The sequence below is a fragment of the Ammospiza nelsoni genome, chromosome 3 (genome assembly GCF_027579445.1).
Source record: "Ammospiza nelsoni isolate bAmmNel1 chromosome 3, bAmmNel1.pri, whole genome shotgun sequence".
NCBI lineage: Eukaryota > Metazoa > Chordata > Aves > Passeriformes > Passerellidae > Ammospiza > Ammospiza nelsoni.
In genome coordinates this window covers 25,922,479-25,948,930 of record NC_080635.1, presented here as the reverse complement: position 1 = coordinate 25,948,930, position 26,452 = coordinate 25,922,479, and the positions used below count along the sequence as shown (strand labels likewise).

Below are 26,452 nucleotides of genomic sequence, written 5' to 3'. Positions count from 1 at the left end.
GCAGTTTTTGGGTTCCAAATGGCTGAAATGTGCTGGACACATCCTTAACAGCTTTAACTCATTGAAAAAAAAATGGAACATCTCTAAAAGTTTCATTTCAAAATTTAGCCAGTATCAAATCTGGCATAATCTGTTTTCAGAGAGAACATGTGAGTTCTTAGACGAAAATACTCCTGAACGCTCAGCAGTTGTTGAAGTTTACTGCTGACCAAATCTCTGGGAAGCACACTGAAACACCCCACAGGAACAAGAGATGCATAAAGCCTACAAGCTCTTTACCAGGTGGAAAAGCCATTCTGTAACAGCTAAGAGATGAAATGAAAGAAAAGAGACCCAGTTCAAGACACATGAACTTTCTAAATCAAGGTAACTGAAAGGTCAAGAGAATAATCTGAGTGATCAGCAAGGTGGTGAGGCACACACCAAAAGTCAACTTCAGGTGTGCTTCCAATCAGCTGCTTGTTTTAAGAGAACATAATTTCAACCTAATTTTTTGCACCTGCAGACTGGTTATCTGGATTAGCCTGATACTTAACATGTGCCCTGAGAATTTGCTCTCTTTTTTCTGAGGCTGTGTTGATGCCTGTGCTTGGGGTCCTGCAGGCTTTACTTATACATTACAACATTGTATTTCCCTTTTCCTTGGCTTTGCTTCCAGAAATCTATCAACAAACCTGTAAATTTTTTGTTTCTTTTTCATTGTCTACCATTTTTTCTTTTGTAAAATGATGCCGCTCATGTCTTGAAGGTCAGTAAATGTCCTTTATGTAAACCTGCAAATGCTCATCAAGATGTTTAATGTCTTTCTCTGAATTGTTTTAATTTCTAACTTTAGTGTTTTCCTCATCTTTTGTCTCAAATGCTTTCTTTTAGCTTCCAAGATTTTTGATTTCTACATTCTGTGTTCTCTTTATATTTCAAAGTGCTCGGAACATTCTGATGCTTTATAAAAGTTCTTGCATAGATATGCTTTTTCAGAGACTCAGCTGCTCACACCATGTTTTTTCTAAGAGTTTTTTTATTTTGGTACCCTGACAGATGGAATTCTTGACTCTTCCATTTGAAGCCGGTAAGTAATCTAAAAAGAGCTAGGTGGCCTTGGTGTAATTTGTGAGGTTGGGGTTTAATTTCTTTCTTTATTTACAAACAACCAAGAACTTTGTTGGTTTCTATAGCGAAGATGGAAATATTGCCATTGAAGATAAACTGAGGTTCAGGAGGGACAATTGTTTTAAAAGCAGTGAATTTAGGAGGCAAATGTAAACTTTCTTAGCACGATGAAACATAATGCATTCCTTTGAAGTATGTTTCAAAAACTGAAGAGTTTTAATTAATTATGCTTTGAACTTAGTACGAGTTCACTTTTCATCTCTGACTTTGACTTGATTAGCTGTCAAAATACTATTATTATAATAGTATTTTAATTTTTTTTTTTAGAAATTCTTTATTTGCTGCCTTGGAGAAGATCATAACATAAATTCAGGCAGTTATAAAACCCTTCCTTCTATTTCTAAGCATTTGTTCTTGGAATAAATCCCACTGAAGTCCCTGGGAGTAAGGGATAATCGGGCCCATGATATCGGAGAGTTACTTTTGCCATAGCTGTGTCTTGTCTGGTACCCTGCTTTGTGTCTGTCGGGCTTACTATGGAAATAAATTATCCTTTGTCAATGTCTTGCTGGTAGATTTAAATAAGTCTTAGAAGATTAGTGAGACACAGTTTTCTCTGTAGAAACTCTGCTAATTTGACTCTGTGGCATCCTGAACATTCAGTCATTTTATTATTTTGCTTTTAATGTCTATTTCAAAGTAATGCCTTGAAAAACCAGTAGACACTTCTAAATAAAGGTACATCACTTGTTCCCTCCAGTCTTATGAAACTGTTGTTTTCATGCAGTCTGAAATTTTAGTTTCCTCACAACTTTCATGTTTTGTGGGTCCATTTTTAAGAAGTTTCATATATTGGCAAGTCAAAATTTTGCACAGCTGCTCCTCTTAATTAAAAAACCAAACAAATGCCTCCCCACCCCAAAAAAAGCCAACTCCCAAAAAATCCCATTCCTTAAACAAAACAACGAAACCCAAGACGTTTTGAGAATAGTAATTCCCTGATGTTCTGAGCAAAGAAAACTGATGCAGGAAAATAATATAGCTCTCCAACAAAATGCCACAGATTTTCTAATTGGTTTCTTTAGGTCCTTCTATTCCAATGCCATCACTGAGCGTTGTATGAGCTTTTTACTTCTGATGGACTTATTTTTTTTTCCACCACCCCTCAGCTTGTGATAAACCCTCCAATCCATGCCCCAGCTTCCTGCTCCTGATATGCAGAACACATGTCAGAACAACTGGCCTAACTGGAAATTAAAAGAAAAAAACAAAACAACAAAAAACCTACCAAAAAAGAAAACCTACCAAAAAACCCCACAAAAAACTACAGAGAGATACTATAAAATAAAAAATAGAGAAGTACAAGCACCAACCCATTATGAGCTTTAGGGTGATAAAATTGATATTTTGGAGATTCTAGAGATTCAGTTGTAGTGAGATTTTTTTTTCGTTGCTAATATAAATTTCTCGGGCTTGTAAAAGATTCAACGAACCCATGGCTGTTTCTCATTAGTGGTGGCTGTCACTAAAATGAATATGTTGCTGAGTGTTCAGTTTCTGGGAAACGTGGTTGAAACACGAGCAGCTCTCTCGATGCAGAGCTCAGAGTCAGATGTTTTCAGAGGGGATGTTCCCCATTAAGTAATGACAGAGAACCATACGGAACACATTACAAATCGAAATACTGATTGATGAAGTGCCTGTGGTCAGCTTTCTACAGAAATGAGAATTTTGAACGTATTATCACGTCAGCATGGAATTGATCTCATGTACAATCACATTTTGTTTTCATTTCTTTTTTGCTTTACAGTCTCACACGTGCTGTTCCAGATCACGTTTATAGCGAGCCGAACCTCAGACTAAAGGAAATAAAGCATCAAGTTTGAGCTCTGATGTTTCATTGATTTAGCCAAGTTCACAGGAGCCAAGTATGTCTGAGTTTGTTCACACAGCTGGTGAGCTATAAAGTCTTTCTCCCAACAGTAAACTTCTCCCCTCCCTCCAAGAGCTGGGAGAAGGGACTCAGAGTTTGCTGAAGCATGTGGACCTTGGGGAGGGAGAAGAAGTGGGGTCAACTGGTCAGGCAGAGTGGCTCTTGTGTGAGATTGAATTTATCAGACTAAAAGCTCCTCTTTGTCTTCCCCAAAGTAGATGCTTTCCTTCTTCTACTTAGCTCATTTGCAGAAATTTAGTGAAGAAAATCAACTGCTACATGCTGACTTTAGGGCAAGATTGCCTGATTTGTTTGCATTCAAGTTACTTATTAGTCTAGCTGTAAGTTCAGTTTTGTGTCAGATACAGTGACCTCTTCTGTTTTACACAGAAGGCAAACAGGGCTGAGCGTATGAAACCTGTGTACACAAATCACAATGAGTACGTGACTGAGTTAGAGCATATTTAAAGAAAAATATATAGTAAAATGGTAAATGTAGAGCCTTGGGTCCACAAATCTTGCCCTTTTTTTGCCAAACAATTCTTAAATGGTGCTTCAGTAAAAGCCTGAGCTGCAATAGACTTAGACACATATTTAGCACAGTGTTATGAACACTTAAGTATTTCTGTTCCTGAGATCCCAACATGAGATTATTGGAGTGGTAAGGCACATCAGGTGTAAATGCCAAGTCTTGCTTGTGCCTTTGCTAATGGAAACTCACTCAAGTGAATACAGTTGCTTGGTTTACATTTGCACAGCTGAGGCCATGGCTTGGCCTAGGACCTAAAAGTTTGAACATAAGGGAAAAATAACAATCAAATGTCTGCTAATGCCTAGAAATGTTAACAGTGGACTGAATCTAAAATTAAAAATTAGGAGGGAGAAATATCAGACATTCATGTAAAGCACTTGGGTAAAATTTAGGGTCTATTTTTTCATAATCATTGATTTCAGACAATTGCACCTGATTATTCAGAATTGTTAAGAATGCAGAATCCTTAGCTGAGTTCTCTGAAAATGAAATCTTTGAGACTTACAGCAAAAATAAAGTTTCCTAGCCCTCTTAAACACATGTGAGTGGTTGGGTTTTTTTCCTAAGAATTAGCCATGGTAAACTGTCTTTCAGGGATCTGATTTCTGCCCTTCAGACTTCTACAGATGTTCTTCAAAATGCAGAACAAATGTACCTTCCTGATAAGCAATTTGTTAGTTTTCACTTCGTGTTTATTCATGTCAGAAATGTGCATTGGTATGTAAGCAAACAATAGTGTTTAAGTGCTTAATTATTTCAAAGGACAAATAAATGTGGAATAATATGAGGAAATATTTACAAGCAGCTGCTCAGGGTTATCAGATTTCAAGTTATCTGTAGCTTTCATAATTATTTCAATGTTCTTGTATTATTAAAGATATAATGCAGCTATCATAGTGATAGTAATTATCTGAAATTCTACTACCTTTCAGATATTTAAGTCAGGAAAATACTGGAAGTCTTTTTGATAATGATGGTTAATCTTTGGCAAAGATACAGACTTTTGTTGGGGCTGAAGGACTTCGTGGCACGAGGAAGCTTGAGAGAGCTGCAACTGTCACTCAGATTGCCTTCCCCATCTACAGTTTTCTTACCATACACAAAGACCCTGCAGTCTTCATGTTTCTTCAGCCCAGCACTATGAGCTCTGCTCTCAGAAATGTTGAAATTCTACTTTTGGTACTGTCCAGGAATTGCAAGTTTGAGTTTAGATTGGGCACAGATTAGGAAAGACTCATTGAGCTTTTGTGTGGCATAAGGTTCTGATCTCATGAATCCTGCTACTCTTGGAGGATCAAATATCCCACGTCCTCACTGAGCCTGCTTCCCCAGCCCAAGATGAGCAGTAGTCATGGTCCTTATCTGAACAGGAGAGCATCTTGGGTGAGATGAGGGAAAGGTTGATGCCATTTCCTTGGACCTTGTGTGCATCTCAGGAGGACTCAGTCCCATAGTATGGTTTGGCCTGGGATAGTTGATTGAGGCTTTGGTGCCAGAAAGACTAATTAGTACTGGATTGGGTGCACATATGCACACTTCTGGCAGTGTAACCAATAGATAGATTTTGTGACTTCTAGGCTTGTTCTGCTCTGACAGGAAGCAAGGGTGTGGTTCCTGGCTCCTAAAGCTGCTCCAAGCAAGGGCTGAGCAGGCTTGCCCTGCAAACCCCTGGCCATGTGCCTGGGCTGCTCTCCTGAGCTGGAACTAGTGCTGATGTGAATGTGTGGTGAATAAACTCTGAGCTGCAGGGTGAGGTCAGTCAAACAGGTTATCTGTGTGTTTGGGCTGCCTTTTTTTCTTTCCAGCACTAGGCACTCTAAAATTGATAGACTACCTCAATGCACTAGAGGTTTTCCTATGGGTCAGATAAAATAAGGAAATTCCTCTTTCTCCCTCCACTGAAAGTTTCTAAGCTTCCCTGGGACCTAAATCAAGGAATTAGGAATCTTAGATATTATTGAATTAATCTTCTCCAGAACTTGTTTTTTGCATGCATGAAGATAACAGCGTAGTTTTGTTTCAGATAAAAATATTCAGACAGCATTGTGTGAATTGCTGCAGCTGTAGTTACCATTTTCCACAAGTATGTGTTACAGACAGAGAAGATTTGCCTATATAATCACCACTAATACAGATTTCTCTTTCCTTTTGTTACTGTTTCTACTGAATAGCTGTGTTTGATTGCTTTATTTTTTAACTTGCTAATTCTTATACATTTCAGCAACCCTAAAAAGAATATTTTCAAAATGGTCAGGTAACTAAAGACTTTCTCTCTTTCTCAGATGGGACCTGGTGCTTGTATGTGGGTCTGGAAATGCTATTACCTGCCAAAACACTAGTGAAACTGGTGTGATACAGACATCTAAATCTTCTGAGACTCTTGGTCTCATATAGAAGATCTGGTACTAGTACAACCATTTAGGTTACTGGTATGTGTTTTTATTGAAAAATATCCCACTACAACAACATTTATAGATATAAAGACATCCTATGTTGTTTCTTCCCTGTACTGCCATTTCCTTTCTAGATTGAAATAGGTGATACTGCTAAGAGTACCAGTATAACTGCACCAATATTAAATGTTGTATTAACTATGTCTGACATCTTGTTGAAAGTTGTGACAGCCTCCTAAGTGCTAGTCTGTTCTGAAACTGAGGTTTAAGGTCTAATTCCACAAAACTTTGCTTTCTTTTTAGATTGAGGCTTTTTGTCTCTTTGGCTCTCTTGGAAGATTTTTCTGTGGTTATATTTATGCTGCCAAATCAGATTGGGATTCAAACTTTGGGTAGGATTTTGGGTATTATTATTTCTGTCTCATAATAAGACAGGGATTAGGAACAGAATGAATGAAGAGTAAGATTGAAGGTTTTGAACCAGACCTATTGCTCACCAGAAATAAGTCCATGCTAATGCTGCAGTTTGAGACTTTTATTTTGAGTTTCCCTAGAATTTTTGAGGCAGTCATCTGAGATCTAAACAGCAAGGCTGCCTAAAAAGTAAACATCCTTTTAGATGTGGTGAGCTGATCAGATTGGATATGAGTTCCAAGAACGTACAAAATTAAATCTATTTAATTTAGCAACAGAAATGTTACTGCACAGTGATAGCACACACATGACTCATCTCCAGTGTCGCAACACTGGTTAATGAACCAGAGAGATTGGACACAGAGATGACTGCTCTTGGCCTTGCTGGGAATACCAGTAAGAAGCCTGGCCAGTAAAAAGCCTAACCAGTGCCAGTTGTGCTGTTTTTCAGCTCATGTGTTAGTCATGTACAGAAAAATTTATTCCCAATTAAGCCACACCAAGTAGCACCTAAGCCACACCAAGGAGCACCAAAGTAACTATTACAGTTGCTGGATTTCCATGGCCACGCCAGGACTTGTCCTGTTAGAATATCAGAGTGGGGTGATCACATCTGGCCATCAGAGAGCAACTTGGGGTGCACTGTTTCAACAGAAAAACTGGTTTGGACCTGTGCTTCCTAGTCAGGATCATGGATTGATCTGCAGTTCCAGTCCTATTAGGTTATTGATTATGTAACACTAATCATTACTATTTTCCAGAGTGACGTGAGGTTTCCACCACATTTCACTTTTCCTGGAGTGATGTGAGACACAACCCTCACCCCTCCAAAAAAATCCCCAGGCCCCTTTTTTTTTCTGACCATCTTACCTGTATGGTGCAAAACTATCTTTGCTAGAAGAATCAGCAGATACTGCAAAACCAATTATGCATTGTACAGTTTTGCTTCTTTTTATCCCTCTCATTTTTTTTTCTGAATTTTCTGATTACTGAAAAGCATAAAATACAAAAGGAGAACATAAAGCAAAGGTAGGACTTTTCATTTGCTTGGGGCCACTCAGCTCCCAAAAGATCTGAAACAAGAGGGCCCTTCTAAATCCCAGAGAAAGAGCATGTTTTTCTGTAAATGCTCTCACATTCTCTCTTGCTCTCACTTGCTTTAAAGCATACATCTGACACAAATTAATCTGCAGGCTTTTTAGTCATTTCCCATCCGCTGCTGGGGCAAATTAGACTTGCTGATGTTGTTTTGGCCTAACCCTGAAGCAGCATGAAAGGAATGGCCCAGAGGGAGAGCGAGCATGTTCTCCTTGGCTCTTCTACCATGTACTCTCCAGTCTGTTCAACAACAAAAAAATAGTTCAATTGGCCTGAAAGGCACTGAAAACCCCTCTGTAGTACCTTAAAGAACCAAAATTACTTAATTAATGTGGAGACCATTATGTGAGGTTACCATATGAATGAGTAAGTGGACTGCCTGAGTTACAGAGCAGGAAAGAGGAAAGGATATCTGAGGTCAGACTTGTCAGGGTAAAGGAATCCTAAACAATGAGGGCATTGGTTTAAGATTTGAGGAAGAATTTGAAAAAGAGCCCTGAGAGTGAAATTAAATGAAGCATGGGAGAGTATTAGTGGAGATTAGCAGTGCAGTGAAGGAACCCAGAGTAGACTGCCAATCGCCCCTGAGCACAGGCAGCTTTAACTGGGCTGATGCAGACAGGAATTAGGCAGTACTGGAGACTGACTGAAAACTATTTTCTTGAGCAATGTTAAAGAGTTTCTCTTCCACACCCCCTTTCTTTCACTGACTTCTGAAAGTGAACATGCCCCATCTCAGCTGCATGTGGGGTTTTTGCCAGGCAGATTTGTGATAGAAGCAGATAAAGCAGAGTCAAGATTTGAAAAGCACTTGGGCACTCTCAGTGTAAATGTGAAATTCACTCAGTAGCACAAGATCATCATTGCAAAGGTGCTGCTTCAGATGAAGAAAGGCCAAAGCCTTGTGAAACTAATGAAATTAATGCCTGTGCTTATAGCTGAAATCTGTGAGACATATTTATGTACATATAGATACTGGTTTAGTGAAAACTAGATTATTTTTCTTAAATGAGCAAGCTTACAGTGCTCTTCAGGGCTCTTCGAGGCTATTTCAAGATTACTCTCCTTGGAGTTTTTCTTATTAGTTATAATTTCCAGAAAGTAGTATCTATGGTAGAACAAGTATCCAATGACCAGATGAATGTGGCAATATTTTGTGAAGTGTGGGCTGCAGTACTTATTTTATTTGCTTCGGTTAAATTTGCTGTCTTTTTGAAATAGTACTGACATATTCTGGAATAAGAATGCTGACTGTTGCATATGAGTCCCTAGCACTTTTCCTGTCAGCTACAAGAGGAATTCTTGCTAAAAACAAGGGCAAAGTGAATCATCTCTCTGAAAATACTTTTATTCTGTGCTTTGACAGAAGACAATGGACTAGATCTTGAGTAACATTTCTGAAACCATTCAGAGAATCCCAAAGTAATACCTGCCAGAGACTATAGGAAGTTAGAGATCATATTTACACCACATTTTTCAGATATAACTGATGCCCCCAATTGACTGTGTGGTTTGGAAGGACCTAAGAACAATGATTCAGTGCTTTGGGGTTTAATCCTGTTGTACTGTGATAACCAATGGCTGAATGGATGGAAGAAGTTCTTTATTGTGGGCGTGGTGAGGCACTGGAACAGGTTGCCCAGAGAAGCTGTGGATGCCTCATCCCTGCAAGTGTTCAAGGCCAGGTAGGATGAGGTTTTGAGAAACCTGATCTAGAGAAAGGTGTCCCTGCCCATGGCAGGGGGATTGGATCTGGATGGTCTTTAAAGTCCCTTCCAACACATACTGTGATTGTATGGATGAATGCCCATCTTTAAAAAGCTGCACTGTATCTTTAGCAAAAAGTACTGCAGGTAATCTTGTGTTTTAGAACTGTAACTCTTCAACACTGGGGCTTAGACTTCCAGAGCTGCTTCTACATTCTCTTGGGGCATCAAGGGAACCTGGGTAATGGACTGAAATGCTTATGTTGCCTCGTGAAGATTCATTCCTAAAACTTGACTGGTTTGTGTGCCTAAAACATTTAGGTGCTTCTGGGAAAGGGGGTGAAGGTGGACCCTGACTGTCAGGAATCATAATAGCTTTCAAGTGACCCTGAAACTACTGTCTGGCTGACATTCTAAAATGGAGTAAATTAGTGGAATCCACAAAAATTTTGCTTCATTGCATAAACTGCATTTCAGAAACAGATTGGATAACATTTTCATGTTCCCCTTTGCAGCAATTGTTTCATTTCTCTGCAAAAGAATAATTTAAGTAATTGGAATTTTCCTGCAGGACAGGAAAAAATTACCCGCCTTCCATCCCTTTCTTTTTTATTTTCCCATCTATTATTTTAATTGAAACCAAAATTGTTTGAAATATTAAATACCATTAGAGGCCTCCCATAACTAGAGCCGTGTGGGAAAAACTTTTCTAACCTGCACAGCCTTTATGTTTTCCTGAACACTTCTGCTCTGCTCAGAGACAAAACCAAGCCCCTTTTAAGGCAGGAATGCTCATGCTTGTGTTGCTACATGGGTGTCAGCATTATAAGAGTGGCATCTAACCCCCCAGAAGTGTCAGATTCAAAATACCTCATTTTCTTCCCAACCTAAGCTGGTGCAGCTCTGAGGCAGAACTACCTGTGGGGACTCAGATGGGGCCAGTCCATGATGGCATGTGAATTTGGACATAGCAGAAAGCTGCCAGGAAACCCTCAAGAAAAAACCCTGGCCAAAACTCTTGTGCGTCTCTGCATTGGGGTTTTTTTTGGTTGCGGTGTTTTGGTTGGTTTTTTTTTTTTGGTGGTGGTTTTTTTTTTTTGAGGGGGGGTTTCATAAAAAAGAAAATCACACCATATAAATGAGAAACAAAGGTGAAGTTAAAGTGGTTTTGCTTAACCCTAGAGCTAAACAAGCTGACAGAGGAATTGCACACCCTCTAAACAGTCTGCATTGCTTGAGCTGACAATAACATATGTGATGCTCCTGCTAATTCTGACTTGACCATGGTGTTACTCAATGTTTTCCTGTAGCTGATGGCTCAACATACAGCCTAAGCAGAGTTAACAGCAGTGTGACTTTCTGTTAACGTTATGTATAATGACCAAATTTTGCCAACTATTAATCTAATCAGTACTGGAGGACATGTTTAGCTAAGAATACTTTTTACATGAAATATCTTACAGGCAACATGTTCCTGAGCAATAAACTACTGCTGTTTCTCCACTCCCATCTGAATAACACACAGTAACTTTTTATTGAAAGATTTTTGTGTTACTTCAAACAGACTTGAACCCTGATATTTCTTCTACATGAAATCAAATTAAAGAAAAGTGATTTCATTTTAAGAGGTTTTTCTCTGTCTTAGGCAGTTCATAGCAATTAGAAATGCTTTGCTTTAGAGCCCACATAGGAGACTTTTATTATGTAAAATTTCAAGTCTATTTCATGTGTGAACCACAAATATATTAACTTTCAATGATTCACAAATTAAGCTGATGAAAATAAAGGCAGGGAGGCTCGTAGCTTCATACTTTATAAGAGTTTGTGAAGGTTTGGGGAGTGGGTTTATTATTTAAAAAAAATAGAAAACAGCCAAAGTCAAGAAAAAAATGAGGGACACATGAGATAAAAAAACTATGTCGTTTTCTTTTAAAGGATTCTGAATACCTAATCCATCATTAAGATTCCTTTTAATGGCTGGTGCTCCTTCTAATTGGTTCAACTACTTAAGAAAGCATTTCAGTGCCATCATTAGCATAGAAAGCCTGATTGTTTATGTCTTTTGATCATTCATGGCTCTCAGGGAAGAAGCTGGATTTTAATATTCTTGAGAAGGATGTGGAATGTTCTGCCTGCCATCCAAGCTTTTTGCTTGTAATACTATATGTCTGAGATCCTTAAGTTGCATAGAGATATCATCTTATTTCCTCTTATCAAATGTTTCCATGATAAATGCCCTTTTTGTGCTATCTGTTATATGCTGTCCAGTGAGCTCCTTGTGAATCAAATAACTTAGAAGGAAGGGGGAGAGAATGTGTTCTTTTTGTAGGGGACTATATATGTTGTGCTTTGGAGATGAATACTGGCTTTGGGATTTTTAATGATGTATCAGACTTCCTCTGATGTGAATTGTTGTAGGGGCTAAACCATCTGCCATCTGGATTTTGTCTGTTCATATTTGACCCAGGTCAACAAGATCTACCAGAGTGGTGATAAAGGTATTTACACAAAGAAATGTATGCACTGGTTCTGGTTTGACAAGCTCGTTGGCGTGTTCTTTTGCTCTGAAAATTGAGAAGGAATCCTTTCAGGTGGAGCTTTCCTACAACGTTTCTACTGTTTCTAGCCTTGAGACATTGTTACCTTACTGAGTACTGCTTTTGGCTCTTTTAAATCAGCCCAGAAGCAAAATGCATGCTGTGAAGAATGACAAATTATAAACTGGCTGATGAGACATTTTCCATACACAAAATAGTCCATGGCATTTGTCGTGGCTAAATTCATTCTTTGAGTCAGTGGGTGCTCTGAGAGTGCGTGGTCCTTAGTGCGACACCTGGTAATAGAAATCAAAGGATGAGGAGCTGCTGACTCCCACAAAAGCAGAGAGGCCCTGCAGAGAGACATCAACAAATTGGAGGAGTGGGCAATCACCAACAATGTGAAGTTCAACAAGGGAAAGTGTTGGATTCTGTACCTGGGATGGGACAACCCCGGATGTGCAGGCTGGGGAATGTGAGGCTGGAAAGAAGCGCCATGGAGAGGGACCTGGGGGTCCTGGTTGATGACAAGGTGAACACAAAGGCCTCACCTCGAGTACTGGGGGCAGTTCTGGGATCCACAATGTAAGACGGGTATTAAACTACTAGAAAGTGCCCAAAGGAGGACTATGAAGATGATAAAAGGCCTTGAGGGGAAGCCAAATGAGAAGTGGCTGAAGTCTGTTCAGCCAGGAGAGGAGGAGACTGAGGAGGAGACTGACAAGGGACCTCACTGAAGTTACATCTTTCTCATGAGGGGAAGAGGAGGAGCAGCCATTGATCTCTCCTCTGTGGTCACCAGTGACAGGACCTGAGGGTATGGCCTGAAGCTGTGTCAGGGGAGGTTTGGGTTGGATATCAGGAAAAGATTCTTCAGCCAGAAGGTGGTTGGGCACTTCCTCTGGGAAATGGTCACAGCACCCAGCCTGGCAGAGCTCAAGTGTTTGAGCAATGCACATGGTGACTTGGGCATGGTACAGCGCATGGCCAGGAGTCAAACTCTGTGATTTTTGAGGGCCCCTTTCAACTCAGCTTATGCTGTGATTCTGTGAAATTCCTTGGAAACCATACTTTTACTGTCAGAGCTCTGTAACTGTATCTTCTCTGGATCTTTTCTGGGCTGAAACCAGCAAGAACTTCATACCTAAGAGATCCATTATGTGTGCACACTTGAAGCTGAAATTTTGATCTAGAGAGGAACTGTACTGGTTGTAGAGTCCTGATGCTGCCTTGGGCAGTAGCCAGCTGTAAAGCTGATTTTTAGTCTGTCAAATCTAGTGTCAAAAACCTCCTTGTTGGTTAGATAGATAGATAGATAGATAAGGGGTTTTTTTGCTAATTTGCTTCAGAGTAAGGCTAGAAAGCAGTTTTTAAAACCACACTTGTTTCTCAATTCAAAACTGTGTTTCATGAATCATAGGCTCATACTGTGTGCATAGGTAGAGGCTCCATTATTTTGAGCTGTCTTTCAAAATGTTGATGGGAGCAAACCCACAGAATTTGAGCTCAGTGAATAATTATGATACATTTTGGTTAGGTTCAGGATCTTTTCAAGAAAATTTATTTGGAAGGGGGACTTTTTTACACTGATGAGCAACTTCCAAGCCCTGGAAATATGAGCTGTGGTCTCTGCCTACGTGTGCTCACGTGTTGCTCTGGCATGCAGGCCAGAGGATGCAAATGAAACCTTTGGTTCTGGAAAGCCACATCTGCCACTCTCCTCCTATCCTGCTAGCATGTTTGCCTGTAAAACTCAACCCTGTGAACTTTTGCAGACACCGGTCATAAAAACAGGCCAGGCACAGCAACAGTTAAAGCTTAACACAAAAGCAGTAAGAGTCACAGAAAATAGGTGGGTTTTGTTCCCCCCACACCTCCCTCTTAGCTGTCCTCTTAGGAGCATTTTGCTGGGAAGGAAAATAGTTATCATAGTTATCATGAGTGCTGTTAAAGGTTGCTGAATGTTTGATTTAGGCAAAGCTTGCAGATTTGATTCCTGAGTTTTGCATATGCAGGCTCAACAAGGTCTTTTGGAAAACCCTTTCCTAAAGGTCTTTGAGTCATTGTAACTTTGTCGCATCAAAAAGTTCAGCTGCAGTCGCTCATTTCCAGTCATGGCCGTTGCAACTTAGACTGCAAAGGAAAAGAAACCTGAGGAGGGTGCTTGTTTCAGAATGAAAGGTGTGATGGCTGCCCACTCAGTTACTTAGTCAGAGGTCTTATTTAACACCATCCTGAGTTACAGGAATTCTGCATTTAGCACTCTGTTGTGCTGTGTACCCCCCTTCCCCCAACATGTATTTGGAAAGCCTCTGTCAGCAATCACAGGGAGAAGAGACAGTTTCATGAGGTGAGTGGGAGGTTATCCCTAATTACAGCTGTGTTATACCAGCATTTTATTTCAAACCCTCCTGCTCATGTGCATGATTCACTCCATGTGCTATGTGATTATCTACCTGACTTGTGAATTTCTGTGGTGAGGAGGAAATGCCTAGCTTGGGGAAGTAGCTATGGTAGCAATTCATATAAAATTCTGATGTTTAGATGTTTATCAGAACAAAAGATAATGCTTAAATTGCTGACTGCTCAAGCCTCCAATTCTGTAATGTGCAGAAAAGTAGATACACACACTGCCCACTTATCAGAGAGGGATTACAGTTGAGTATCTAAAGCATTTGACAATTCTCTTGGGATTCAGATGCATCAGCTACCATTAGTAGAGGAAGTAAGAGTTTTTTTCATATAGGTGAGAAAAACCTACAAATCTCTGCCACACATTAAATTTGTGGGCCTGAAAGTTTCCTTTTGACTTTACCACCTGGCCTAAAAGGTTCCTTTCTCACAGTCCAAACCCTGACTCAGAAACGTTATGGGTTATCACTTATTTCCAAATTCTCCCTTCAGAGCAGACTATAGGTCTCTGTATTTAATAGTGGAAAGCCAATTTTGAGTGGGATCCATAATTAACAGCACTGTAGCTAAGTCTCAAACAGTTTTCTGTGCAAGGGGGGACCCAAAATGTCATTAGTTCACTCTTGATCCCTGTGCTTAAATCAAAGGTTGATATTAATTTAGATCCAGACCAAACATGGTTATCTTACCCTCAGCAATAAAGTTCAAACAGTTACAGCTTTCCCTTACTTTACTGGGTAACCTCATAGATAAATTTTCTGTTTATCATTCCTCTGAAAACCCTGCGAGGAAGAAGTGAAACAGAGTTCTCCAGAGTAAGCTCTGCTCTTCTACACAGTCTGAAGCATCACAGCTCCAAATGATAAAAATTGCTTGCCTTTTTTGTTGCCTGAGCTTAAAGAGCAGTTTACTTCTAAAAATGCAGGCTAGACGGCAAATCACTCGTTTGAAGGAAACATTAATGTTCTGAAAAAAGAGGGCTGTCCTAAAGCAGCAGACCTGGCATCTTAAAAGACAACATGGGAATTTGATAGGTGTATTTGTTTAATTAAAGAAAATTATTTGCCTAAATTGCAACTCTCTGGTGGATGAAGCTGCAAGTATCACATAGGACTTTCTGTCTAATGGCTGTTTTCAGTAGATGTTGAACTATATTGGGTTCACATATCAGTGTAGGAGTTTTCTGTTTTTAAAAAAAACTGTTAGACAGAGGTTATATTCTGCGCTGTTATATTTATTTCCATTTTAAAACTTTGACTTTATTGAATTTTCACAGTCTCATAGGAATTTTCATGGTCATTCACACTGTTTTATATTCTCTGAGCAGTAGCTGGCACTGGTCCCTACCTTTCTTTTTTGCTCTGAGCACCTGATATGTGATGCTTTTTTAGCTGGCTTGGTTTTGTACTATCTGAGCAAATACTTTCTAAACAATTTCTATACTAGATTTAACACCATCAGTGTAGCACCTGGCACTGTCCTAACTAGCAAAGATCACTTTTGAGCTTAGAACACCTGGCTATTTTTTTTTCTCACTGTTTACTGGACCATTTTTGTAACATTGGTCTTAGAAACTTTTCTGTAACCATCCTTTTCAGATGCTTTTGAGTGTTCCCAGTGATAAGCTGGCACAAACAGCCATGCTGTGTGATGGAAAATCAGTCCAGAAGATGCATTTGACAAGCTGGTATTTAAAAAATACCTCTCCTTTTCCCCTGTCCAACTGCCTGGTCACATCTGTTTGGCTATATCCTTGTAATCTGATGAAACTCATAGAGTAAATGTTTGCAATGAATAATTCAAACCCCTCTGGATTCCCCAGCACTTTCCTTTCCCCATTGTGATTTAAAGAAACAGCTTTACCCCATGGTATTGTTTAGCAATCCAGATACACCAATCCTGAGCTGAAAAGGTTATGTTTTTAGAGTAATGTAATTGTTGAAAGTACATAATTAATTTTTTCAGTGCGCATCCTTATTTCCCTTGGGATGAAGACATTAAATTTGGACTTGTATTTTGAGTTATGTAGGAGGCTTAAAAATTAACAGGGAAAGTTTTGAGTTAGTCAGTAAGAGGATCTTTTCAAACAAGTCCCAGGTAAAATTTTTATCATGTTCACTGCTCTTCTGCTATAGCTTTTCTACTGAATGTAATAAAAATAGGTTGATAGTGGCATTTCATTTTGCACTGTATTTCCATATCTCAAAATCTGCCATTAGCTGCTTCCTCTGAAAGACATGCAGAAGAATTCCCTTTTCTCCTTTTCACTCTGTTTCCATACCCCTAGACATGCTTTATCACCAAAACCTTTCTGTTTATGGATTTAAGGCATACAACACAGTGCACAAATTGCTACCCACAGAGTAAATTCAGGTATAAACATTGTATAATTAACTCCAAGACTTCCAAATTACATATTGTACTAGTTACATATAAAGAGGCAAATTACATGGCCAGAGTTGCCTGTTGCTGCTTGTGTGAGTTTGCAAAGCACAGAACCTCCTTTATCTGTACCATGATTCTCCAGCTATCAGCCTGCTGAGGTTTGGTGATTCAGAAACAACTTTTGCAAAGGTCAGTACAGGTCACTGAAGTATCCTTGGAGATTTAAGTTGCAGCTTTCTTACATCCTGACTCAGCCAGGTTTCTGATTCTTGGTTCAGACTCATGGCCTTCCTTTGTTTTCGTGATTAGACCATGGAAGTTGCAAAATACTGTTGGGAAGTATATGTCAGAGAAGCATATTTTCCATTGAATTTTATTGCAGTCAGAGGGATTCTCAGTGCTGGGACACCTCACTAGAAGTTGGATAGCAACTTTTAAACCCTCGTTCATGACACTATTACAAAATTAATGTAGTGATATTAGGGGGAAAAAGATAGAAGTATTTTCAAGAGGATATCTTGATGAAGCTGAAAAAGTAATTTACCCAACATTTCAGGTAATAGTTGTCCCTTTCATTTTCTAGGTAGGATTTAGGCAGGGAGCTGTCTGGAATCTGAGAATCACAACACTTGGAGTGATACAAAAAACAACTGCAGGAATGTCCAGATCAAAGTGAAAAAGCAAAACTACACCTTTTTGTATATCTCCTTGATCTTAACACCACTAAATCTAAATGTCTTGATATTATCTAAAACCACCACACCTTTCCAAAATTAACCCAAAGTTGGAAAGATTGCAGAGAAGAATTGTAGAAAGCTCTTGCATTGCACTATCATTCCAATCCTGTGTTTTGCAGGCTTTGAGAATCTCATCTGTGTTGCACCTCATGGGGATATTGTGATAGAGAGGGGAGATTTAAAGCAAGGATAATTACAGGGAGCAGTGTATATTTTCTTTGAAAGAATAGTGGCACTTTTGGAAGAAACTAAGCAGCGTGGAAAGAGGTAATAATTTGGAAAGTCACACATAAAGGAGGCAGGAGTATTTTATTCAGCTTTGTGCTTGAGTTAACCTCCCTAGGTAATGAAATGCATGTATGTAGCATGATGTGATTCTTGGGGCTGGCCTGTGCAGGGCTGAGAGCTGGACTTTGATGATCCTTTTGGGGCCCCTCCAGCTCAGGATACTCCATGATCCTATCAGTGTTTCTGTGAGTATGGACTCACCATAGGCCATGTCAAGCACCCATTTTCTGGGGATGACAACAAGTTGTTGGGAACCCCTTTAGAAACTATGGATCTGGGCCCTCAACCCTATGACCACTGAGGAGAAGACAGGATTACCTAAATAAAGCCTGAGTAAATAGTAAGTAAGTGTGCTAGACCTTCAATGATCCCACTCCTTTCTGGTAAGAAAAGCCAGCCTCACTGTGTTAGCACTATAACATCCTTCTGTGATTGAAAACACGCGTAAGGCGATGCCAGCATGGTTCTGTTTGCATCCAAACAATAATCAAGATCTCACACAGTGATGATTTGTTGTCAGCTGTTTTTCCTGCACTAAACAAGTCTGACACTAGCAGCCCACAAGCTAATTACCTCGAGTATCTGGCATGGGAATCTACATTTTAGCTATCAGCAGAATATCACAGAACTGAAATAACCAGCCAAGTGGACTGATGTTTCAGGGAGATGAAGAGTGTCTCCTTGAGGTAGAAAAAAGAAAGATAAATGCTGATTAACAGGATTTCCACTCTCCCACCCCATAAATTTATCCCTTAGGGTTTTTTGTTTTTTTTTTTTTTTTTTTAAAGACTTTGAAAGAAAACACTGAGCTGAATACTTTAGGTTGAATATTGGTGACTTGAACTTTTATTTCTTTGTTAATTTCTATCTCTCTTTTCATCCTTTCTGGTTTACCTTTACCCTCTTAACATGTAAAAATGGGTTCTGGCATCAGTTTGCTTTTAATATCTGCCCAGGTTCCTTGATGAGACAAGATTGTGGGATGCCTTGCTGTTCAACAACTTTTATTTCTCCCTTGGGGAACTGTTGGCATCAGACACTCCCGAGGCAATCAGAATAGAGAAACAGCAAAACCTTTAGGAATTCAACACTGTGGGTAAAGCATTCCAGTGCTGGCTGGAAGAGTTGTGCTGTCCAAGATGAAAAGGAAATGGGAAAAACTGAATAAACAGGACATTAGTATTTTGACACCTTATCAAGTTGCTCATATTTCAGAGGGGTCTTTTCTGTATGTCTTTATGTCAGTTTAAAGAACACATTGTTTTGATATTGCTCCCACCGTGTTCAAGTAGAGCCATGGATTCTCTGTCCCTTTAAGAGTGGGACCTGAGGTGTTTTCTAATGTTCTCTCATCACTGCAACATTGAAAGTGAACTTCCCTTTGTTTTTTTTAAAGAAAAAGAGACATGATTTTATGCCGCATGACCAAGAAATAGATATATATAACTAGGTCTATACAGACAGTCTAGTTTAGTAGCTAGAGGAAGGTCCCATAGAGACATAGACTTTTTAATTTAAAGCAAATTAAATTCCTTTTGAGCAGCCAGACTTGAGCAGCTCCCAAGAGCTGTAGGGTCCATATCCTTTAAGGAATTTAAGCATTTGGCTCACAGGGTCCTATTTACACACTAAATAAAACACTTGTGAGCACTATTTAGTAGTGAGTCACCTTCCTCAGTAAGAGACTCTTGGGTACCACAGGCCAATCAGAAAATATGCAGAAGAGAGGGCTGTTTCTGAAAACTTCTCTCTTTGCTGAGTGTCTCTGCAATGGCAGGGATTTCTCTCCAGAACTGCAGTGCAGTGATCTGTTCCCACCTGTCTTTTGTATGGCAGATACTGACATAGATTTAGAGTTTTAAAAGATATTTCTGACCTCTAAAGACAGGGGAGTTAGAAGTGAATCATTCTGTTTAAACTGAATTTATTGTATAGAAAGGGAATGCAAGATTCATTAACTCCCAAGATAATATAAGAAGAGTGGTAAATGACTCCTCAGAACTGCTGGGAACATGCATACACCTTTGGAGCACTGGAAGTCCAGATTTAAACACAGCTGTGTTTAAATAAGTAACAAGCATATCCCCGGTTATAATTGTCTAGATCAAGAAGTCACTGGGACCACTCAGTTTTTATGGAGGGAGTCTAGATTGCCTTTCAAAAGCCCCTTTACACCAAGCATGTCCCCTTGCTGTCAGCTGATCTAACTCCAGTAACAATCATGGCACTGCAGCAGCATTGATCTCAAGGTCTGAGCAATTGTGCTGAAATCAGTGCTGTGCTGAGCCAGGAGGGAAGGGAGTTAGGCACACTTTTGCCTACTCTTGAGCTCTTAAACTTCCCTGAGTTTGCTGGTGTTGGTAGCCCACAGAAATCTGATTCTAAACCATAAGTTTTGGTTCCGATCCATTATGGTCAGTCCAGTTAACTTTCAGTGTAAGCCAAATGTAAATGGCTATGTGAAGTTGCACCTTTGGGAAACAGACATGAAGCTGGCTTTGCCACTTACCCTCTCCAGCTTTGAAATTATTTCAGCTTCTTGGCCAATTTCAAACAATGACTAAACAAAGAAGGGGAAAAAAAACCAAACCCAAAACAAACCATCATGAACTTGAACTCTCTTTGTCTTGCTGCTGTTTAATTGGGGGTTGATATGACAAGTTAGTTGTACATCTATGACAGTGTTAAATTACATTTGTTGAGAAACAATTTTTGCAGCAATGCATAGTTTCTCTTGCTCACTTTTGTATTAGCCTGTAAGATTTCACTACAGCATTCCTTTCCAGGTTGCTGCTGTGCAATCTGAGTGTTAATCATCAAATTAATTTCTGCTTCTGCTGGGCCTTCCACAGTACTTTCTTTTCTTTTTGTTTTTATTTCCCACATGTTGCTTTCATCCTGCCATGGGTCACTTACTGCTATTCAGTTAATCCACTCTAGCAGAGTGGCAAATGAGACTGGCACTGAAGGTATGACTGCTGCTGGTTCCCAGCAGCTTTTTTAATGTCATAATTGCAGCAGAGGACATTGTGAAAATGAAGTTAATCCTTATAACATAGTACATCTGTTAGCTGTATGAAAAGTGATCTTGAGTAAGTCTGCATCAGGTGTAGGTCATTAATTTAAACTCACTTCCTTTAATTTAATCCTTTATATGGAGTCTGCCAGTTGCATGAATCAAATCTAAGTTTATTGTGTTCAATAAAATCAGGCACAGTGTTATATGTACTTTTCTTTAGAGGAAAACTTCTGGAAACAACAACAAAAGTAAGTGTTGCATGCAACAGTGATTTTAGAAGGTTCCATTGTTCCTATTTGCCCTTGCTTGCTCTCTGTCTTGTACATGTTGTAGCTACACATTTGAAAAGTTCCTAGCTAGGTTCTGCAAGTCCCGACATAGAAGAGACAAACCCCTCTCCTACAGGTTCAAGTTTCCTAAAACTCGGGGGCACAAACTCGTCAGGAAGAGATACCACACATTTTCAGAGTAGGCTAACTGCTGTGTGGACAGAGTGTGAGTCAGTCCTGAGCCATCCATCCCGTGTGTGTTGTGAAACCGCGCGGGGACTCAGCACAGCGCGCACGAGGGGTCGCCGGGTGCAGCCGTGCCTTGGCGCACGTCTCTGCCCGCAGACCTGTTGGGAAGCGTCCTCAACAAGAAGGCACCACCAATATTTCTGCAGCTTCTCTTACAGGCTGCTGAGTGATTTAGTGAAGTTTTTTTGATATGATATTCTGCAAACAAAATGCCATGTACTTAATAGCTTAATATTAAGGAAGGCAAGATAAGGAAATGTCAGTAAAGAAGATCTCATTTTGTTATGATTTGAAGTTGATTCCTGCCACAAAATGTATTTTAGTAGTTTGATGAAAGCATAATTTTGTCAGATTCCACTCAGTTTCCAGGAAAAGATACTGTCAACCCAGAGAAGGTTAAGAAATAAAACCAGTTAAAGCAAGGATGAAGCAGCACAACTCTCCTCTGAACTAAGGTTATCATTGCATTCATTGCGTGTCATTGATCAAATATGAATACTACATTCTGGTAATCCCTAGAGTTAAGAGGTCAGGATCTGACAAGAGCTGACATCTTTTATATCTCTACACTCAGTTTTCTGCAAATGCAGGACTCCAGATAGATGATCTGAAGCAATGAATTCTTTCACTAAACAAAAACCAGTGCAAATGCTAGTTCAAGAGTTCCTACACTCTGTGCTTACAGCATATGGACAAATGGAAATGCCCTATCTTGGTAATGTGATTGTGTGTAATGCTTATAAGTGTTTTAATGGCTCCTCAAAAGGAGATCACACAGTTCTCCATGTTGTCTGCTCCTTGGGGAAAATGACTGTGCTGAGCAGGAGTAGCATTGGCATGACCCATAGAGTGAGAAGTGTTGCAGCCTCAGCACCAGTTTTGCCCACAGGAAAGTCAGTGGGAATGCAAACTGTTTAAATGTGAGAAAATCTAATTGCTGGAAATCAGCATTACAATTACTTAGAAAAGCTTTGAAATTACAAGTTAAAAATATATAATGTTAAGGCACTGATATATAACCTTGACACAAGGATGTACTTTTGGCAGAAGTATACTGTAAACAAGAAGTAAATGGAAAGCCACTGCCTTAATGAGCTACCAGTCTTGGGCTTATGACAAGATGCAATCAGAGAAGGAAACAAACAAATGGATAGGAGCTGAAACAGAGAAGGATGTGGGAAACATAGTGCAAGCATGTTTTTCCATGGACATGCTGTGTGCATAATATCTCAGTGAGCAAGGGGGCCCTGGGAGTCTCCTGCTTTGTGTTGTGGCTTATTTAGGCACAACTCCCACAGACTTCTGAAAGGGTTTTGTTTTAAACAGAACCATGGAGGGGAAATTGGGGCTCATCACAAAATGACGCTCAGGTATGTACAAATGGATCAATGTGCTTCCCACCATGATGGCTAAGTGTTGGAAAAAAAAAAGAAAAAAAGTCAAGCAAGCTTGGAAGAAACAAAAGCACAGCTTTTTGTAATTATAGATCTTTTTGAGTTAGTGTGAGCCCTCCCCTTTCCTTCCTTTACCTTCTGCTTCTCCTCCCAAAATAATAACACATTTTGCCAATAATTTTGAGGAAGTCTCAGTGGGCCAGATGGAATTCAAAGAGAGGGATCTAATAGAGTTTTGTTTCATTCTTTTTTTTTCTCCTGATTTTTCTCCCCCATACCCTGATTTCCTTCTTGCAATTTCTTTCTTTAGCTTATTGCATGACACAGAGGTGGTGATGCAAAAATAGAAGTTAATGGTACTACCACTGTTTGTTTCTATTAACATTTACATGTGAAATGAAGGCATTTTGGAAGAGAACCAGACTGGCCAGTAAAACCTTTCACCCTCGTAAACTGTACATTTGGTTTGATTTTTGGCTTAGATCCCAGAACTTGTCACAAGCTTTATTATAAAGCTGTAGTTCAGCTAGAGTTTTGTTAGCTTTATTGCAGCAGGTCCCCTCCTCCTCCTCAAAGGAAAAAAAAAAAAGGTGAGCAGACCAGCAAGAAAAAAAAAAAAGAAAAAGCTTTTGTCCATCCTAAATCCTTTTCAAATTCTGGAGAAAATATACTAGAAAATGCAATTAGCCAGATAACTTTTCAGCATCAATCATCAGAATATAAATGAAGTTTATCTAAAATTTATAAAAAATATACATCACCTCCTTAAAATAGTCCAAGAGTGACTAATCACATAAACAATAAGGCAGTCACCAACACTCAAGCATGTTACAACTTCTGAGAAAGCACAGGCCTAGAAATGCCAAAGAGGAGTCTACAGATTGACTGGAAATGATTTGGACATCTGGAGAGAAGATTTTCTTTTTTTTTTAACGTATGTACTTTCCCAAAGGGGTAATTTAGCTCTGCATGAGTTCACTCAGGGAATATATGAGAAAAAAACTAAACAAGAGAAAGGAATAAAAAGGAATATGTTATGATGTGCAATTATAAAGCTATTGGTCTCATCCTGCTTTCCTGCATCCTGTGTCTCTCATGCAATGAATCCCCTTGGTTCAGGACCAAGTACAAGTGAGAGCAGTATGGAATTACTGATAATGGGACTTAATGGACATGCTTCATAGCACAACCATTAATAATTTTTTTAATCTGCTGCTGCCGTCTGAATGATTATAGAGAGGATATATAGATCTACTCTGAAAGATCAATTCATTTGTAGCCCTTGGTTGGAATTTGAAACATGGTCTTGTAGCTGTGGGTCTAATTTGAGATGCAGAAGATCAAAGTTTGACTGTTGCTCCTGTCAGTCAATTCCCATGTGATCCTTGCATAAGTAACTTATACTGCCTATATTTCAATTCCCTGTTGAAGAAATGGTAAACAGAAGATTTTATTTGAGGCTTGTTTAGACTAGTCTAAAAGGCATAGACTGGTTCTTACAGTGTAGAAATGTTTAATCTTTTAAAACTTCTTCAGTCAGGAAACATTCATTGGCTGTGAGGCCTTAATTTTGATTGGAATTTATAGAAACCAGGTAGTATTTGATTCCCTTAAAATGCAAACAGGAACAACAACTCAATTTATTTCATAATATTTTGATGCCTAATTTCAACTGGAATAATTATAACCCAGTGCATCACAATGATGATGATTCCTTGTTTTCCCCTAGGAGAATACAAAGTCACAAAATTCTCAAGTTCCTGGAGAACCTATTGAACTGAGTCCCATGTCTCCTGCAATAGTTGTAGTAGGGCTGTCTGGAAATAAAGTAGCCAGCGAGCAGGACTGCTTGAAAATCTCTCTTCTTATGCAAAATGTTTAGTGTTTGGATGTGAGCAGCATTTTTTGAGGGTGGAAAGACACATTTTCTTACTGCCACTCTTGAGATGCAAGCATTTTGTCTCAGCATCATTGAAATCTGGTTCCCATGCCCAGGCCATGGCTGGTGATGGCTGGGGGCTGCCTTGGCAATGTCTGAATCCTCCCTATGGAGCTGAGCTGGAAGCTCCACCTCCTTGGGACCAAGTATGGGCCTGGTAGATCCATTGTCATTACTGGTGAGTAAAGCACACATGGAACTTGTCCTCCACTCCTTCCCAGAGAACAACATTGTCTTGGGTGCTTTGCTGTGGGTCATGTACTGGAAAGGCAGTAGGGCATCAGAGATGACCATCAGGAACCTACTGAATTGAGAATTTGTGTGGCAGTGAAGATTGTGCACACATGACCATAAGCTTTTCACAAGGAGGAGACTCAGTTATGTATGAAGCACAATGCAGTAGGTTACTACTGAATTTAAGTTTCCTTCAAAGTCTGTAACTCTTAAGGAGTCCTTGGCAAACATTGATTTGCAAACTTTAATCTGATAATCACAAACTTTCAAGCTGTACTTGAAAGTTTGCTTGGATTACAAGTAAAGAATGCAAAAGTACAATTATGAAGGACTTTCACCCATCCATAAGAGGAAATCAAAGTGCATGAGCAAACTGAGAGCCCACTGCTGCATGGCATAGCATGCTCTGTGCTGTGCTGAGAATGTTTCAGCAGTCAGCGGAGCCAGAGCCTCAATACCTCTCAAAATCTGTCTCCCTGCTTTACATTCTTACTGCTTGCTTTGTGGGGGAGGAAGGTTTGAAGGTCACAGAATTGGGCCATTTGTGTAACCAGAACCAGATGATTAATTACTTTTTTAAGGATTTTGTTTCTCTGAAAATTTTATCCCAGAAAAGCACGAGGACACACAAAGTCTGTGGTTGAAATTAAATTATGTTAAGATTACAGAAATATTGCACATCACAGTTCTATGGAAGTGGCTTTTCATTGTTTAGCATAAGAAAAAGAAAGACTAACAAGCTAGGCTACACAGCTGGGGTTTGTGCTGTGTAACTTGTTTTGTAACACATCTTTAAATATTGTATACAAGCTGAAAGAACATATATTAGAAAGAATCAGACTGAAAAGAAATCAGTTAGCACAATTAACATTCAAACTGTCATTTTAGTTTAAAAAGTCCTCACACTCCATTCTTTCATGCTACCCCCTACAAAAAATTTGGAACTCATCACTGGAAATATCACCTCAAAAATCTTTTTCTGCTTTCTGTTATTATAACCAGAGATGTATGTACTCATTGGAGGAAAATAAAAATGAATTTAATTTTTTTTTAAATCAGAAACAGATCCAGATCAGGATTTCAAAATTATGGGAACACTTTTTTATTTAGATTTCTGGTATGTTCTAGGAAAAATGCTGATTATTATCAAATGTGGAAGACTAGGTTGCAAAGCCCATTAAAACCTCTGGGAAAACTGAAAACAATTTTGATGTGCTTTGAATTAGGCTTTTTCTAGAACAGTCTCTGGACATAATATATGGAATGGACTGAAAAGTATCTTGTTATTCTGCTCCAAAGGCTCCGTTTCCCATTGTAAAATGGCCATTTTCAGCACTGTAAAAAATCTGTTTCCTTTGCACTTTTTTGCCCCAGTTTTGGCTTGTGTTATCCAGCTTCTCTCAGTTAGTGACCAAACATTTTTTTGGGTGACTGTTGTGGAACTAAGGCTCTTCCCAAGAGGTAGCACTGATGCTGGCAACTGGATTTAAGTACAAAGAGGAGGGCTGGTTATGTGAGTCCAGACCATTCTAATGCCATTCATCCTCAGAGCTGGAGAATGGTTCTGGGCACATTAGCAGGCCAACGGTTTAGCAGAAGGGAGGCCTCTGTCAACTCTTGTCCAAAAATCACTTTTTTCCAGTTAAGTCTCTGTTTCCAATTGGGTTTACTCTGGAGCTCTATTGTAATTTCTCATCTCCCCTTTCAATTTCCCCTACCCTTGTTCAGCATGTGAGTTGATCCCAGCAGCAAATGGGCAGAGCTAAACAGTACTGCAATGGACAGAATTATATAGTCCATGCT

The 26,452-nt window shown here is 39.4% G+C and overlaps 1 long non-coding RNA gene across 1 annotated transcript; it reads left to right on the top strand.

The window, feature by feature from the left end:
* Positions 1-575: 575 nt before the first annotated feature.
* Positions 576-4,038, top strand: LOC132071656 (uncharacterized). The gene is made up of 3 exons (XR_009418165.1): positions 576-748; positions 1,039-1,069; positions 2,921-4,038. It is a non-coding gene; the product is annotated as an uncharacterized LOC132071656 (long non-coding RNA).
* Positions 4,039-26,452: the final 22,414 nt, after the last annotated feature.